Source organism: Physeter macrocephalus, chromosome 15 (assembly GCF_002837175.3).
Source record: "Physeter macrocephalus isolate SW-GA chromosome 15, ASM283717v5, whole genome shotgun sequence".
In the NCBI taxonomy this organism is placed as follows: domain Eukaryota; kingdom Metazoa; phylum Chordata; class Mammalia; order Artiodactyla; family Physeteridae; genus Physeter; species Physeter macrocephalus.
The window spans coordinates 67,699,040-67,718,170 of NC_041228.1; positions in this window are offsets into that span (position 1 = coordinate 67,699,040).

The window sequence follows — 19,131 nt, forward strand, 5'->3', positions numbered from 1 at the left end:
CGTCATTTAAAAAAATTGAGCTGTAATGTGATATTCAGTTTACGTTCTGAAACAAATCAATATTCCAGTGGACGGATGTAAGCATGGATGTAAGGATAGATGGATGGATGGATGGATGAATAGATGGATGGATGGATGAATGGATGGATGGATGGATGGATGGATGGATGGATGGATGAATGGATGAATGGATGGATGAATAGATGGATGGATGGATGGATGGATGAATGGATGGATGGATGGATGGATGGATGGATGGATGGAGGAAGGAAGGAAATATGGGTGAGGGGGCAAGTACTATTATAAGCAAAAGATGACTTTTTAATCAAATATAGTATTTCTTTACAGTTAAATGAACAAACTGAATTCTAAGCTCTATCTCACAGGTGTGCCTTTAATGTGCAGAAATCAAACACAATACATTTCGTCGTGGAGGGAGTGGGTCCTACACAGTCAGCTGATACGATCCAGAACATTGCACTCAGTGTTCTGGGGTGAAGGCATGTGAGGCAGTGTGACCTAACTTCAATTAATGACAGCTGTCTCCGGAGACCCAATTTCTTCCCTAGGGAAATAGAGTATAAATTAAAGTCTAGCCAGATTGAAATACATCACTGTTCAATGAGTGCAGAAACTTGAATTCACACTTTTTGATTTATCAGTAAGACAGAAATGCTTTCAACATATAATCAGCCCCATCGTTCTTCACACCCAATCGAAATACACAGATTAATTCAGGCACTGAATGTGGGAAATCTTTTTAAACTCTAAAACGGACAGCAGAAGTGTACGTCATTTAAAAAAATTGAGCTGTAATGTGATATTCAGTTTACGTTCTGAAACAAATCAATATTCCAGGCAAGTCATAACTCTTACTACATACTGCCCTCCAGTGGATTCCTGTCAGACGTAACCTCTGAACATTTGAAATAACCTATACATAAGCTTTCTTTTAGAAGTGATATTCAACCTTTGACATAAACTTTTAAAATGCTCTTGAAAATACTAAACAATGATCTTCAAAACTTTTTTTTAAAGAGACTTGTATTTAAATTACCTGATGTCAAGGTAAAGTACCTATTCATTTCCCCCAGAGCTTGACTATCCTTCAGTGCTAGTTTATTTTCATTTTGGCCCATCTCATTAGTGGGTCCTGAGCCTACTACTATGTAAAAAATTAATAAACAGAAACCTCAATTAAACAGAGCCAGGAGACCAGCCATGGAGCTCTCACACCCTGCAACTGTAGCAGAGCCCAATAGGAAGAAGACTATTCTTTCCTGCCAAGGACTCAGCCAATGAAAATGGACCCTTTGTGCACTACAGCCCTCCCAGCTTTCTTTTCCCACCCTCCACGCCCGCTGTAAAAGCGTTCTCCTTCCCTTGCCCTGGGAAAACTTGCACACGGCTCCCCATGGCTGCAGACCCGGAATTGCTATTCTCTGCTCCTCCTGAATAAACCTGCCTTTGCTGGAGAAATATCTGGCAGTCTATTTATTGCAGGGCAACAACGATTTCCATCTAAATTCACTTTGGGTAAAAGAGAAATGACTTTGTACTTGTTAGAGATGTTTAGATTAACTTCTTTAAATGCTGCCTGGACAGTACTGGGGAAGAAAACAGCTACTTCTCATTTTACAAATGAAAGTCACAGATTCATGGTAAAGTTTAAAATAAAACTTAGATGGCCCATTTCTGGTGACTCCTGGATGTGTGAAGTTTGATAACAACAAGATGACTTCCAACACACTACGGTTTGACTTGTTCCGCTTAGAATTTGGTTTGGTGAAATGTTCCCATTCTTCAGTGTCTACCAGCTTTCTCACTGACTCCATTTTAGTATCTGGAAACTGCAACATTTTCTGTTGTTTCAAAATAATACCTCATCACTATGCTGTATGCCTGAAACTAACACGATATTGTAAATCAACTATACTTCGATTTAAAAAAATAAATAATAATACCTCAGGGTAGGGCTGTTCCTCATAAGGTAATTATCTTCCTTGTTTTTCTTTGGTAAATGTTATACAGCAAACATTCCACAAGGAATCATGAATTTAATCCATGAAATTTCTTCAGGGCAGGAATTTATGATGAATACTAATAGCAGGACTCTCACAGGTTAACTAATTACATGGAAAAGAACATGACCAGGAGGACATTTCGGGAAGAAAGTTATTGTTTTTTCCTTTAAAGTAAGGATGACCTCAGTTAAGCTCAACTTCTCTTAAATGTACATATAAAATAGTAAATCATCTAGCAGAAACTAGCCTCTTTCTAGTTGGTAAAAGATCTTTTTAGAAGCAGGTTTTTAAAATATTGCTCTAGTAGTAATTCCCCACCAGATTACTGGACACTGCAAATGTGCTTGCTGTCTAATGAAACTGTGAAATAACACAGCCCTTTAAGTCATGCTATTTGAGTTTATTTTGAATACACTTTTACATCCTGTTTGCTTATCAAAATATTCCCTCAATATCTACAAAACTGAATACAGAAAATTGTCTGTTTAGCTTATAATAATAACCTCAATTATATTTTAAATATGCCACAAGCAAACTTGGAGATAAATCTCTTTACAGAACGCTTTGACAAAAAAGACGAAGTTGATTAAGACGAGCTCTTGAAAGCGATTGATTAAATTTGACTCTAGTATAATTTTTACATATTCAACATGTATTCACTTATTTATTCTCTGGCTCTCCAAATATGTGCTGAGCATCTATTACACACCAGAAAATATATAATATATGGAGGATTCAAACATGAACAAGACAAGGTCCTCATGAACAGGAGTCCAACACTCAGTGGGAAAGTCAGGTGGGTAAATAGATGATTAAAATACAATATAGTTAAGTGTTGTCACAGAGACATGCAGAAATTATTATGAGAACGTAGAGGGAATATATAACTGCTAGTGGGGACAGTTGACAGAAACAGCATTATTTGCGTTTTAGAAGATAAGTGAGTTTATTGAGCACACAAACGGCCACAAGGCTCCTCCAAATGCAAATACGGCCAGGCACAGAAAAGGCTGGCTAGTGAAGGAAATTACAAATAGCTCTGTTTGGTTTGAGGCTGCACGGCCTGTAGGGGGAGGGGACATTTACAGGATTGGCAGGGGTCTTAACATTTCTCCACAGGTGCTTTGGAAAGTTAATGGAAAAGTCGAAGGATTGTAAGCAGGATAATGGCACAATCAGATTTAAATTTTAGCAAGTGTACTCTGGTGGGGAGAAATTGTGAGGGACACTTCTTTAGCAGCAGGTAAGCCAATTAAGAGGACCGGAGGTAATCCAAATGTGAGATGATGAGAAATGCAAAGCTAAGACAAGAAATCCAATAAAATGTCTTTAAACACTTACATTAAAACCTCTTTCCAGATTTTTATAAATTCTCCAAAGTGAATGTTTGTATAAATCATATCCAATTGTTTCTAAGAAAACATAGGTGGTAAGCTCTTTGACAGTGGTCTTGGCAATGATTTTTTGTATTTGACACCAAAAGCAAAAGCAACAAAAGCAAAAATAAACCAGTGGGACTACATCAAATTGCAAAGCTTCTGCACAACAAAATAAACCATCAAAAAGTGGAAAGGCAACCTACTGAATGGCAGAAAATATCTGCAAATCATATATCTGAGAAGCAGTTAATATCCAAAATATATAAAGAACTCATTCAACTCAGTAGCAATAAAATCCAAAAAATCCACTTTATTTTTTTTTTTTTTTTTTTTTTTTTTTTTTTTTTTTTTTTTTTTTTTGCGGTGCAGAAAATATCTGCAAATCATATATCTGAGAAGCAGTTAATATCCAAAATATATAAAGAACTCATTCAACTCAGTAGCAATAAAATCCAAAAAATCCACTTTAAAACTGGGAAGAAGGACATTAACAGACATTTTTCCAAAGAAGACATGCAGACAGCCAACAGGCACACGAAAAGCTGCTCAGCATCACTCATCATCATGGAGAAGCCAATCAAAATGACAACGACATATCACCTCACACCTGTCAGAATGGCTATTATCAAAAAAGACTAGAAATAACAAGTGTTGGGGAGGATATGGAGAAAAGGGAACCCTTGTGCATTGTTGGTGGGAATGAAAATTGAAAAACAGTATGGACATTCATCAAAAAAGGCAAAACTAGGCCTTCCCTGGTGGCGCAGCGGTTGAGAGTCCTCCTGCCGATGCAGGGGACACGGGTTCGTGCCCCGGTCCGGGAGGATCCCACATGCCGCGGAGCGGAGCCTGTGCTCCGCAACGGGAGAGGCCACAACAGTGAGAGGCCTGCGTACTGCAAAAAAAAAAAAGCAAAAATAAAATTACCATATGATCCAGCAATTACACTTTAGGGTATTTATCCAAAGAAAATGAAAACACTAGCTCAGAAAGATATCTGCACACCTATGTCATACCAGTATTTACAATAGCCGAGATATGGAAACAACCTAAGTGTCCATTGACAGACGAATGGATAAAGAAGATGTAGTGTGTGTGTGTGTGTGTGTGTGTGTGTGTATACACACATACATACAATGGAGTATTACTCAGCCATAAAAAAGAATGAAATCTTGCCATTTACAACAACATGGATGGACCCTGAGGGCATTATGCTAAGTAGAAACAGTCTCACAGAAAAAGACAAAAACTGTATGATCTCTCTTATACGTAGAATCTAAAAAAAAAGAGAAAAAAAATCAAGTTCACAGATAGAGAACAGATTAGTGGTTGCCAGAGGCAGGGGTTAGGGAGTCAGTGAAATGGGTGAAGGAAGCTAAAATGTACAAACTCCCAGTTGTAAAATAAATAAGTCCTGGGGATGTCACTTACAGCATGGTGACTGTAGTCAATAATACTGTACTGTATATTTGAAAGTTGCTGAGAGAGTAGATCTTAAGAGTTCTTGTCCCAATAAAAACATTCTGCAACTAAGTATGGTGACAGTTTTTAACTAGACTTATTATAGTGATATTTCACAATGAATACAAATACTGAATCATTATGTTGCACACCTGAAACGAATATAATACCGTGTGTCAAATATAGCTCAATTTTTAAAAATGGTTTCTTAGGTGAAAAATGTTTTAAGAGTGAATTTCTAAGCAGAAATATGACCACATATCATTAATATAAGCAGTTGTTACTTTTATTTGCTCTTTTTTTTTTCTTTCTTGTAGGGTATCATTCTGTACACCTATTTGCATCTGCTCATGTCTCTAATTTGTCAAATTTATAATCAGATCTGGATCTTGCCTTCTCAAGTACATCCCATCATTTCTAGGTTGTTTTCGTCATTTCAAAGCATTATTCATGAGCCAAAAGAAATCTCTGAAATAAAAATTAGTGGAAGGAATGAATTGACCCCCCCCCAAAAAAAAAAACAAGTGGCAAGAGACAATGACAGACACTCAGGATAATACATGGGTATGTTCACAATGACTGAAGATCTTCTGGAACACAGTGCACTCATCCTTAATTAGACAGAGCCAACCTGAGAATCATTTCTAAAAGCACTTCACTCCTGAGCCAAAAATAACATTCAAATGAGCCCAATTTCAATACTTAAATGAAATTGTATTGGAGGGAAAATAAAAACAAACAAGCTCTTTATACTCTGACAGCTGAACTCAATTTTGGTATGGCAAAGTTAGGCAAGCGTGCTTAGTTTATGGAAAAAGTCCAAACCTGGGCCTGCATCACCAACTGGGTGAAGAAACCTTTTTTTCCAGAGCCCTCTGGGGGCGAAGCGCTCCTCAGCCACTAGCTGGCTATGGGTCCTTGGACACATTATTTACTAGTTTCTTCCTGTAACAGGGTTTCATGGCACCATTGACAGTCTGGGCGAGACAGTTCTTTGTTGCAGGGGACAACCTGGAATCTAATCCCAGGTTAAGCTTAGCCAAGCGATTCTGAGTTTATCTCCTCTAGATTGAAGGCAAACTCCTGCCTACATATGTTCAGCCTTGTTTCTCTCTGGTGACGATTTACACACATTATATATATATATATGATCTCCACTTTATAGACACCATGTACCCAGGTGAATTCTTTGCAGTGAAAACCAATACTTCCCAAAGAATTAAACGTCTGCAAGAATAGCACTCCAGCTAAAACAAAAGGAGTCCACATTGTGAAGAAAATGTCTAGGTTTTTACTCTTAAATGTCTGCATTCGAGTCACTTTACAATTTCCTTAAGAATAGTAGAGTGGATTATTATTATTTTACCTGAAGAGTCCAGCATTGTCCACAAAAACAAATGCCCAGTCCAAGTTCAGCTCTTTTGCCAGGCAGTAACCATGGGCAGGTGAGTTTGAAGTCAGAGTTTGCCTTAACTTCTACCATCAACAGACTGTATGCTCCTCTGGTTCATTGGTTGATTTTGGAAACAGAGTTTTGGTTTGAGCATCTTGCTACAAATGTAAATTTTACCCTTTTTTGTATATTTTAAAATTTGAACCACATATTAATTTTGGCTTCTTTTTAAGTCTTGCAAGCTATGAAGCCACGTATGATCGCCAATGTCATGTAAGAAAGCTCCAGGCTCCACTGTTATAGGATTACTTTGCTTCTTTTAGTCACATTTTCCAGCTTTTGCCCAATTTGAAAATGTCTTGAGCTTTTGTTTCATTGTAACATCTTCTCTATTATTACTTGCTCTGGGAGAACTGCCAGAGCTGAAAGATGGGATAAAAAGACAGAGAGAGAGAGAGAGAGTTATTTCTCAAAAAAATTAAGATTTGTATTAGCCCTCCCAGTTTCTAAAATGCATTTTAAATAAAATATGTAGAATTTAAAGCATAAGTAAATAAATAAACAAACAAAGGGACTTGTGTGGCCAAAGATGCAGTTGAGAGATTCCAAAATTCCTCCCAAGATGTCATGTGCTGTCAGCCGCTAGTCCTTCATATATAGCTTCAAGTGTTGGAAGAACCCACTTAGAGGGAGCTAAGCCATGCAGGAAGCAGGGGAAGGTATTTAAATGTCTTCTTTTGTGCCAAGCACCATTTCTCTAGACAGAGCCACTCAGACATCTCCACGTGGTGTAATCAACTGGGTAAATAGAAAAGTCTCAGAGAGCTATAGATATTCATCTTTCTGCCCTTGTCAAGAATAGCAGTGTTAACAATTGTAACCCAAAGTCCACTCCAAACTTTATGAAATATTGATAGTCTCAGTAAGCAGACAAATAACCCTTGCCTAGTTACTCATCCTTATAACCATGTGCAGATTTTGCCCAAAATAGGAATGCTTAGTTTCCAGCAAATCTAGCTAGCGCCCACCTCTGTACATGGAGACTCAGTTGCCAAAATGGCATGAGTTTTCAGGTACAAAGTCTCCTCGCCCAAATACCTCTGGTACCCTTCTCCCAGGCATTTAGCTTTCATTTATTTGGGGTAAGGGACTTCTTTATCTGCAAAGGGAGAGTAGCAATAGGTACTCAGCTCTTTACCAACAAGACAGTGAGATGAGGTGTACTTGGAAGAGCAGAAACTTTATGGGCTAGGCACTGGTGAAGGAGGGGAAGAAGGTAACCTAACAAGACTGTAGGCAAATGTTGAAGATAAGCTTGTTCACCACACAACTTTTACAAGGGCTACTCCATTCCAATTCCCATGATTTACTTCTTCTTACTTTTAAAGTTAAAATTGTGGGCACTCAACCATACTGACCATGTTCTACTGATCAGGTCTACTGCTAACTCTATAATTCATCACTTGAAAGGAATAGTTAGAATATTTTTATAGCCACCAGCAGCATTAAGGATTCAAATGGTCTGCCACCTGAAACTGTCATAGCTTGGAGTGTGTAACACCCCAACGAGATTCCAAAATTCATTATTTATTATTTTTCTGCAAGAAATGAAAAAATCATTTTATTAAGACAAAGGCATTTTCTCTTAGCGTTTGATTCAGGATCTATTTCACATTGAAGCTTGATTCAGAGACAGATATTGCTTCTGAAAATTTTCAGGTAACACAATTCCAAAATATTGCCTTTTCAATGGAAATCAGAAACAATATTGTTTCTAGGAGATAAAAGACCCTAAAACAATAAAGTGAAGAATTCCAGTTATTAATGTGCTCATGTACCAAGTGCTTTGCATATGGCAGAGACTTTAGTCATCCTCAATATCCATGATATACTTCTCACATAATATTAATAATAGAATTCAACCTTCTAAACTGAGATAGTAACTGTCCAATCGAAGGCTACAATTTTAAGACTATACTTGCAGCAAAAGTGTGAAAATTTGACTAACTTCTAGCCAAGGGGGCTTGAGTGGAAATGATAGGTACAACATCCAGGTCTTGCCCTTAAAGGACAAGCCACACCACCCACTTTCCCTTCACCACTGGGTGGGAAGTGGGCATAGTCATCTTAGACCACAGGTGGAAACTGAATGTTGACAATTGTCAAGCAACAAGGTAGGAGCCTGAACTCTGAGGATCCTGCAGGCCCTGCACCAAGCCTGAACTGCACATTAGGACATCTGCATTACAGAGAAATAACTTTCCATCTTGTTTAAGCAACTATTATTTTTGGTTCTGTCATTAGCCAAACCAACTTCCTAATAAACCACTCCATCTTCAGAACAATCCTAAAATGGAAATGTTATTATCTCCATCTTACAAATGAGGAAATTTTAAAAAACCTACCAAGTTTCCATTACCAGAAAGGTCACAACACCTTAGAGGGGGCCAGGAAATAGCTGCTCCTACTGCTAACCCAGCTGTCACTAAGCTGCTTCACATCGTAAAGCTAAAGCTGACGATTTGAAGGCAAAGTGCACCCAGAACCTCAGCTACAAAGGAATCTGGGAAACGTAGTTTTTACCCTTCCAGAGCCTCTCCTCCTCAAGGGGGAAGATATAGAAGGAAATAGAGATGAATGCACAGAGAACATTAGAAGAGATGATCTCTAAGAATCCTGGCCCCACTTCTTACTTGCTATGTGTCCTTGGGTAAGTTACTTAACCTATCTGTGCCCCAATTTTGTCTAAAAATAAGGATAACAATGGTGCCTACTACACAGGGTGTTGTGAACGTTAAAAGACCACAAAAATATGCAAAGTATTTAGATAGTGACTGATACATACATACTATTATATATGTTATCTATTACAATTATTACCATTATCATTAATCCTATTCTAATTCTAAAATCCTGTATTTATTTTCTAGTGAGTCCAAAAGGTGAAGTACATAGGTCACCTACTTCAAAAAACTTGAGCTAAAAGTGTAGAATTTTAGAGCTACATTTACCTTCAGTTTAAGAAATTGCAAGAAGAATCACTCAACATCCTCTGTTGTTAGCTGCATAGAGAATCTTTGACTGTTCAAGGAAGTCTGTGATGTATCTCTTCTCACTTACTATACTTTAAATGCTGAAATTCCTAAGATCCTCTCAGATAAAATTCATTCCGATTTCTGGTCAATTTTTAAATGATAACATCACAGAGGCTGATGGTTTTCCTAGAGTAAAAAGTAAATTCTCTCTCTCTCTCTCTCTCTCTTTCTCTCTGTCTCCTAGTGATACATTCTCCTGGTTCTTTGGCTGGATAGATGCTGTCCAGAATACACACAGCATTCCAGCCTCCCTTGCATCTAGGATGAACATGTGACTAAATTCTGACCTATGAGGGTGAGCAGAAGTGGAACCTCATTTTGCCCTTAAACAGAAGGTTGTGCCTTCTCTGTCCTCTGCGGCCGTATGCTGCCACCCACTAATACTGCCTTACAAGAAGTGATTGTTAAATATGCAAGAATTTTGAAGCCAGTTGTTTAACAATTGGTAGTTTAACAGCAGCCACTGAAGGAATATTTACAACATGGAAATCCACAGACACTACAAATCAGGCCCCTGCTCCCCAATCAGGCTCTTTTTTTTTTTTTTTTTTTTCAGAGAGTCACTTTACCAGCACACATTGCCCTTGCCCCCATAAAATCAGGATATTTGAGGGAGATCTATGGGTTCACATGATCACAGCAGGTCGAAGAGATGACAAAGCTCAGAGTCTGGCCTCCAGCACAGAGCAGAGCTGCCACTCCAGCTTGGACTCCCCATGCGTGAAACATACATTTCTATCCAGCTCACTGATTCTCAATAAGGGAAAACTCTGCCCTTAAGGGGACATTTGGCAGTGTCAGGAGACATTTTTGGTTGTCACAGCTGAGAGGGTATGGTTGCTTCTGGCATTTGTGGGTAGAGTCCAGGGATGTTGCTAAACATCCTACAATACACAGGACGACCCCTCTACCAAGAATTCTATGGTTTAAAACATGAACAATGCCAAGATTGAAAAGCCCTGACCTAGTTTAAGCTACTATTATGTTGGATTTCTATTATAGAAGGAAAACCTAGAGCCTAACTAATACAAATGTATAACTGAAATCTCTAATATCCTTATATAAATATAAATGCCTACAAATACTCAATAACTACAGATATATGTACATACAAACAATAAGCTGTATTTAAAACAAAATTTGAAAGAAACCACTTTCATAATGGGTTTCTAAGTATTTCTCACCTTTAGAAGTATTCATTCCTTGAAATCTCCGAGCACTGTTCTGGGTAATGGAAGAGGTAATTTACCAAGTGACTAGAGAGGTATTAAGGAATTAATGCCCCTTCAGAAAATGAGTAACTCACTCCTAGCCAGAATCTTATATTGGGAGCAAGAGGTGAGGGTGTTACTATTTCCCCTCCAGGAGAGTGGCAGACCTGCAGTGCTCTCTGTAATTTCCTCATGAAATTATGCTGAGGATGTTAGTGAACTTGACCGATAGAGGTCCTCTGGTCACATACAAGTAAAAATGGATTCCACAGAAATGTTCCCCGGGGAAATAAAAATGTTGACAAAGAAACAAAAATTCATGGATGTTCTGTTGAAATAAAACTGAAAATACATATTCTGTGAGACAAGAGTGAACCTGAGAAAAAAAATAAAAGCAATAAATACTTCCCAGTTTTTATGTAAGGGAAAAATGGACAGATTTCTGATTTCTCCAAGGCAAACGGATGATTTTGTTATTAAGTATTAACAAAAGTTTATTTCTCAATTATTCATATAGCACGAATAGTATATCTATAATATAAATTATATAGGTGTGTATTATGTGCATATGTGCATATAAACTAAATCAATGAGTTCTAATATTTTAGACATAATTATAGTTTTATAGTTATAAAATCAGTTTAACCTGATTTTATTTCTTATACTTTACCAAATCGAGGAACCACACTTTTGCAAGTAATGATAACTTTTCTTTTCATCATTCTAAATACATCCTATGATTGCTACCCCTTAACTCTGTCTTTTTTTTTTTTTCCTTTTTTTTCTTTCTAAAATTCATCCAGGCCGTGAGGGATTCATCTGTCCCTCACCTTGATGAGAATTATTCCTCAAACTTCTCCCGTTGACTCACTCTGATATTTTCTATATCTTTTACTTGTGTTCTACTTGATGCTTAAAGTTATCAAGTATGCTCCCCTCAAAAAATGTCTACTATTCATCACTATTATCATTTCTAGTCAAGAACTTCCTCCCCAGCCCCTCAGTTCAAATCTTTTACTCATTTATCAAGTTTTAAAGTTATTATTAATCTAATCACCACCAAACATACATTTATTGAATAGCTTCTATATGCTAATGCTCTGGAGGAATCAGGTCCTCCTGTAAAGAAACTCACAATCTAGTAAGGTAATTTAGACATGTTAAACAAATTACATTTCATTTATACCATGCTTCAAGGGGCAGCTTTTATGGTTTACTGAATCGGCATAATATTAAAGCAACACATAGTGATTTGTGATCATATATTCTTGAACGTTGATGCTAAATAATTAATTAAATATATTTCGATAGTGCTCGCTTTTCCAAAGAAAGATAATTATTGAATTTTAAAGAATTTCACATTTCTCTTTAGAATTTTCTCTAAAGCAATTATTACTCTTGGTTTCCCCATTTGTGCCCAAATTCGGCCTCATGGATATTAACATATATGTGCAAAGAACAAACAAAACTGCAGCCTGCATTCCACGCATGACTCAGAGGTTGCAACCCGGTACCTAAGGAGTCCCTGCTAACTCCAGATATTCATGGCTGAACATGCACCACTGTGCGGTTTCTTTAAAGTATTATTATTTTTCATACTGCATGCAATTTATCATGCCTTTTATTAGTTCTGTGCCTTTTCTTCTGTTGTTCCTCGACCTGCAGGTCTAGCCCTGGCCCTCTCTTTTCAGCTATGCAAATCCTACCCATCCTGCAAGACCCGGGGCCCAGAGTCCCACTGTAAAGCCTTTCTCAGTTATGCCAGTTTTCACCGATCTTACTCTCTAACCCCTTTCTATCATTCATATCACATATTCACAGTCCTCTTTTTATATGTGAGGCCATTTATTGAAAGCTTCATTAACTCCTCATTTCTGGAAGAGGTTTTGCCTGCAGAGACAAACTGACTACCACTATTCACTACAGGAAATCCTCAGTTAGGACCACTGCCCCGCCATCTTGAAGCACAATGGGTGCAGTTGGAAAGCCATGGCCACTCAGCATCTTGCTTTAAAATATACCTGGAGAGACTGTTGATGGGAATGAAGTCTCCATGTGCAGAGCCAGGAGCTTCATAAGGGAATCAGTCCTGCAGCACCGATGCACCCTCCTTAGGGTGCCAACTCTTCAGGGCACCGCTTCTGCCCCCTTATCCCTACCTGCACCCCCAATTCCAGCTCCAGAACACCCCAATACTTCCAAACCTAACCCTGCCTCTATTTGTGTCAGCCCTTCCTGGGGCTTTTGAAGGCTGCTTTATTCCACCCTCACTCCTGAATGAAAGGCTCTATCTATCCTTTCCTAGTTACACGTGTTAGAAAACACTTAATCAGGTTTGTAAAAATTTCAAAGATATTATGAAATTATATAAAGTGAACATTATCATCTGACATGTGGTGTAGTTGTCTTGCAGTATGACGTTATGACATCTGACACCAACAGAAGCTGTATTTTACATTTGTTACCAAACCAGGTTCATTTGCCTGACGCGCAGCAAGCCAAGCACTGAGACACTGAGGTTTGCAGCAAAGAAAGGGTTTATTCATGAGGCAGCCAAGGGAGCAGGTGAGAGAACAGATCCCAAACCCACCTCTCTGAAAGCGAGAGGCCCTGGATATTTACTTGGGATAAAGCCGAGGCATGGGGAGCATGGGGAAAGGTGATTGGAAATAAGGAAAAGGTGAGTAATCATTCTGCGCAGGCTTAACTAAGCTACAGGATTCTTCTTGGCACGCATGCCCAGAACATCACCACCAGCCCACCACCTCCCCCCACCCAACGTTTTGACGGTGGAGCTCCTGGCTCTCTGACGTCAAAGGTCACAGAGTAGACACTCGCGCATGCCTAGTTGGAGGGTCTGGGGTCCTAACCAGTCCTAACCAGTCTTAACCAGCTGGAGCTTGAACTGGACAGAGCTGACTCCAAGCTTCTGAAAAAACAACTTGGGCAAACATCTTATTGTTTAGACTGCGTGATGCTTGGAGGATACACAAGTTTTTGAAAAACAAAGGGAGCTTGATCAGTGAAGGCAGGTGACAGTTTATTATTTATTAACGACTAATTGATGACAACTCTTCGTTTCTCAAATATTCACAAAATTCCCCCAGAAGGCTAATCTCTTTTAAGACACCTTTTGTTCTCTTCACTTCCTGTCTTTCGAGTGTCCTCCATAATCTTCAAGTATGTGACTGACCACGGGAGCCTAAGACCCATACTCTGAGAGTTTCGAATTAAGAAAATGCACACCTGAGTCACGGCAGCTTTTTTCAAACACTGAGGAACAGAATATGCATTACTTCCCTAGAATAGAAATAATCACTGCCCCAAAGGCAGAAAAAAAATTTCCAAACCACTTTTATGGTACCGTTTTTTTCTTCCTAGCATTTTATGTATTAAATCGTTTTCTTCCGTTACCATAAGAAAACAACCTCTTGATCTTTTTTCCTTTTATTTTTTTCCCTTTCTTTAAAATCCTAGTTAAGGTTTGAAAGAACATGTTTTAATATTTAAATTAGAGACTAAACATGACCACTAAAATGGTCTGAGAAGTCAAAAAGAGTCCAAAAGGCCAATCAAGGGGAAATCCAACCAGAAGGACCGATTTCAAGAGATCGTGACTGTCTTAATGCTCCATTTGTGTTCTAAATGCTCTCTACTTACATTTGATTTGGGTGTCGCCCAGGTATTGTATTTGTTGTTACTTCAGGTACTGTCTGTGTATGTATGGTTTTATGAATATAAAGCATCATGATCAGAATAATTTTTAATTAATGGATAGCTCTGATATATTTCCTGCCCTGAATTATAAACATGGCAATTATGTGGGAGTTATTAAAAATGTCAAAGTATTTGATTTATTCAATATGCCTTTCTAGTTCCCCTTTTCAATGACTGGTGAACTAACTTTCATTCTCTGATTTCAAAACAGTGTGACTACCTAACCAATGACAGTAGGAGCCTAATACCAAAAGTTCTAGTGAATGCAAAACCATCATATTGCCAGAAAATTTTGAAATTTACTACTTTGAAAAATACATGCTAGATATTACTAATGTGGCTATAAATGCCACTGGAACAACACAAATCATTTTTTCAAGTGGTGTATCCAACACACAGCAAAACTAATTATGCAGGTATAATTTAAATTATTAACATTATTCACAAAGAAATATTTTAATTCGTTACACATAATACCTCACTATTATTACTTACTAATTCCTTAAGAGTCACATATATCTAAATACAGTATTTATGATGGATAAATACAAATAATCACTTGGTATAAAACCAAGAATAAAAGTATGAAACAAAACAACCTTGCTCTCTCAAAAATAAAATGAAATCCATAGCCCTTATCACCTTTTAGATTCGAATACTTACTGAAAAGTTTTCAGCTTGTTTTATTTTTTAAATTAAGCTTATTTCTTCCCAGGCACTATGTTCATAAATTTCCTCAGTAGGACAACTACTCACTGACACCATTCACTACACTAACTCTAGGACAGAAATTACACTCTATGATGAATGCTCTGATTTAGTGTTGACCAACCCACTGGATTCAGGCAGCAACAAAGAGACCAGATTCTACAGGCATCCAGGCTCTCCTTTCTAAGGTGAAGAGTTGGGACTGAGAGGCAGGTGTGCAGGTGACTCAGGGCAGGTGTACATAGAGGACGTGTGACTCCGTGATAAGATCTTTTGTTTTTTTTAAATGCGTCACCAGCTTTTATTTTTTATTTATTTATTTTAAAAATTTATTTATTTAGTTTTGGCTGCGTTGGGTCTTCGTTGCTGCCCGCGGGCTTTCTCCAGTTGCGGCGAGCGGGGGCTGCTCTTCCTTGCGGTGCTCGGGCTTCTCGTTAAAGTGGCTTCTCTTGTTGCAGAGCACAGGCTCTAGGCGCGCAGGCTCAGTAGTTGTGGTGCGGACTCTGTAGTTGTGGCTCGTGGGCTCTAGAGTGCAGGCTCAGTAGTTGTGGCGCAGGGGCTTAGTTGCTCCACAGCATGTGGGATCTTCCTGGACCAGGGCTCAAACCCGTGTCCCCTGCATTGGCAGGAGGATTCTTAACCACTGTACCACCAGGGAAGCCCCGTGGTAAGATCTTGTCCATGGATGTGCACCAGCATCAACTGAGCTGGGCTCTTCTGGACAGAAGCAGATGAACCTTCTATGTTGCCTTTTCCTTCTTCAGCAAGGAGATAAAGACTTAAGACCATAGGGGAATGTTGAGACTCAAAGATTAAAGGAGCCTTTGTTCCCAGATCATCACTCGGAGAAACCTGCCCCCAGACCGTGAGCATACACACTTGACCTTTACAGGAGCAGAAACATCTATTTTGCTAAACTACTAGATTTTGTTGTTGTTGTTTTTATATGTATAGCAAATACAGTTAACTAAACTGCAGACTTTTTTTTTTTTTTTTTTGGGGAAAGCAACTGGTCAAGTTGACAACAGTAATACTGATGATGTTTATACTACTGGGTTGCACTATAAAGCCATGACTTTCAACAAATGTTAATTTTCATGATGCTAGTCAATTCCAGCATAAGGTCCTTATTAAAATAGAAATAATTTACCCTGAAGAAAATTCAACATTCTCTAATCATATAGTGTGTAATTTATATCTGCACAAATGAAGTTTTTAGTACCTCATGTAAAAGATTCTGTTTTCTTCCTACGACCTCTCATTTGAAATATATTATTCCTATAATTCAAAGAAAAAAATATTTCAACGAGTTTTTTCACAAGCATGACTGTGATGGTTAATTTTAAGTGTCAACTTGACTGGCCATAAGTTACCCAGATCAAGCATTTCTGGGGATGTCTGGGAAGGTGTTTCCAGATGACATTAGGACTTGAATCCATGGACCCCATAAAGCAGATTTCTCTACCTAATATGGGTATTAAATCATCCAATCGATTGACAACTGGGATAGAAGAAAAGATGGAGGAAGGAAGAACTTGTCCCTTTTTCCTGCCTCACTGTTCAGCTGGGACATTCATCTCTTCTCCTGCCCTCGGACTACGATTTACACCATTGGCTCCCCTGGTTCTCAGGCCTCAGACTCAGAACTTCAGGCTGAAGTACAGCACTGGCGTGTCTGGGTCTGTAGCTGGCAGACAGCTGATTGTAAGCCAATTCCTCATAGTAAATAATAAATTACAATGATGATCTTTCTTCGCACATTTGTTCAAATGAATTTAAAACAAAACTTCTTAAAAGACTGTATGTCTTTGACACGATTATTAGCAGTTCCTTTTCTTCTGAATTATAAAAAACTAGTTAAGACTTACATGTATTTTTTTAACATCTCTATTGGAGTATAATTGCTTTACAATGGTGTGTTAGTTTCTGCTTTATAACAAAGTGAATCAGTTATACATATACATATGTTCCCATATCTCTTCCCTCTTGCATCTCCCTACCTCCACCTATCCCCCCCCAGGTGGTCACAAAGCACCGAGCTGATCTCCCTGTGCCATGCGGCTGCTTCCCACTAGCTATCCACCCTACGTTTGGTAGTGAATATATGTCCATGCCACTCTCTCACTTTGTGACGGATTACCCTTCCCCTTCCCCATATCCTCAACTCCATTCTCTAGTAGGTCTGTGTCTTTATTCCCGTCTTATGCCTAGGTTCTTCATGACCTTTTTTTTTCTTAGATTCCGTATATATGTGTTAGCATACGGTATTTGTTTTTCTCTTTCTTACTTCACTCTGTATGACAGACTCTAGGTCCATCCACCTCACTACAAATAACTCAATTTCGTTTCTTTTTATGGCTGAGTAATATTCCATTGTATATATGTGCCACATCTTCTTTATCCATTCATCTGCTGATGGACACTTAGGTTGCTTCCATGTCCTGGCTATTGTAAATAGAGCTGCAATGAACATTGTGGTACATGACTCTTTTTGAATTATGGTTTTCTCAGGGTATATGCCCAGTAGTGGGATTGCTGGGTCGTATGGTAGTTCTATTTGTAGTTTTTTAAGGAACCTCCATACTGTTCTCCATAGTGGCTGTATCAATTTACATTCCCACCAGCAGTGCAAGAGGGTTCCCTTTTCTCCACACCCTCTCCAGCATTTATTATTTCTAGAGTTTTTGATGATGGCCAATCTGACCGGTGTGAGATGATATCTCATTGTCGTTTTGATTTGCATTTCTCTAATGATTAATGATGATGAGCATTCTTTCATGTGTTTGTTGGCGATCTGTATATCTTCTTTGGAGAAATGTCTATTTAGTTCTTCTGCCCATTTTTGGATTGGGTTGTTTGTTTTTTTGTTATTGAGCTGCAAGAGTTGCTTATAAATTTTGGATATTAATCCTTTGTCAGTTGCTTCGTTTGCAAATATTTTCTCCCATTCTGAGGGTTGTCTTTTGGTCTTGTTTATGGTATCCTTTGCTGTGCAAAAGCTTTTAAGTTTCATTAGGTCCCATTTGTTTATTTTTGTTTTTATTTCCATTTCTCCAGGAGATGGGTGAAAAAGGATCTTGCTGTGATTTATGTCATAGAGTGTTCTGCCTATGTTTTCCTCTAAGAGTGTGATAGTGTCTGGCCTTACATTTAGGTCTTTAACCCATTTTGAGTTTATTCTTGTGTGTGGGGTTAGGGAGTGTTCTAATTTCCTACTTTTACATGTAGCTGTCCAGTTTTCCCAGAACCACTTATTGAAGAGGCTATCTTTTCTCCACTGTATATCCTTCCCTCCTTTATCAAAGATAAGGTGACCATATGTGTGTGGGTTTATCTCTGGGATTTCTATCCTGTTCCATTGATCTGTATTTCTGTTTTTGTGCCAGTACCATACTGTCTTGATTACTGTAGCCTTGTAGTATAATCTGAAGTCAGGGAGCCTGATTCCTCCAGCTCCATTTTTCGTTCTCAAGACTGCTTTGGCTATTCGGGGTCTTTTGTGTTTCCATACAAATTGTGAAATTTTTTTTCCTAGTTCTGTAAAAAATGCCAGTGGTAGTTTGATAGGGATTGCATTGAATCTGTAGATTGCTTTGGGTAGTAGAGTCATTTTCACAATGTTGATTCTTCCAATCCAAGAACATGGTATATCTCTCCATCGATGTGTATCATCTTTAATTTCTTTCATCAGTGTCTTATAATTTTCTGCATACAGGTCTTTTGTCTCCTTAAGTAGGTTTATTCCTAGATATTTTATTCTTTTTGTTGCAATGGTAAATGGGAGTGTTTTCTTAATTTCACTCTCAGATTTTTCATCATTAGTGTATAAGAATGCCAGAGATTTCTGTGCATTAATTTTGTATCCTGCTACTTTACCAAATTCATTGATTAGCTCTAGTAGTTTCCTGGTAGCCTCCTTAGGATTCTCTATGTATAGTATCATGTCATCTGCAAACAGTGACAGCTTTACTTCTTCTTTTCCTATTTGGATTCCTTTTATTTCTTTTTCTTCTCTGATTGCTGTGGCTAGAACTTCCAAAACTATGTTGAATAAGAGTGGTGAGAGTGGGCAACCTTGTCTTGTTCCTGATCTTAGTGGAAATGCTTTCAGTTTTTCACCATTGAGAACAATGCTGGCTGTAG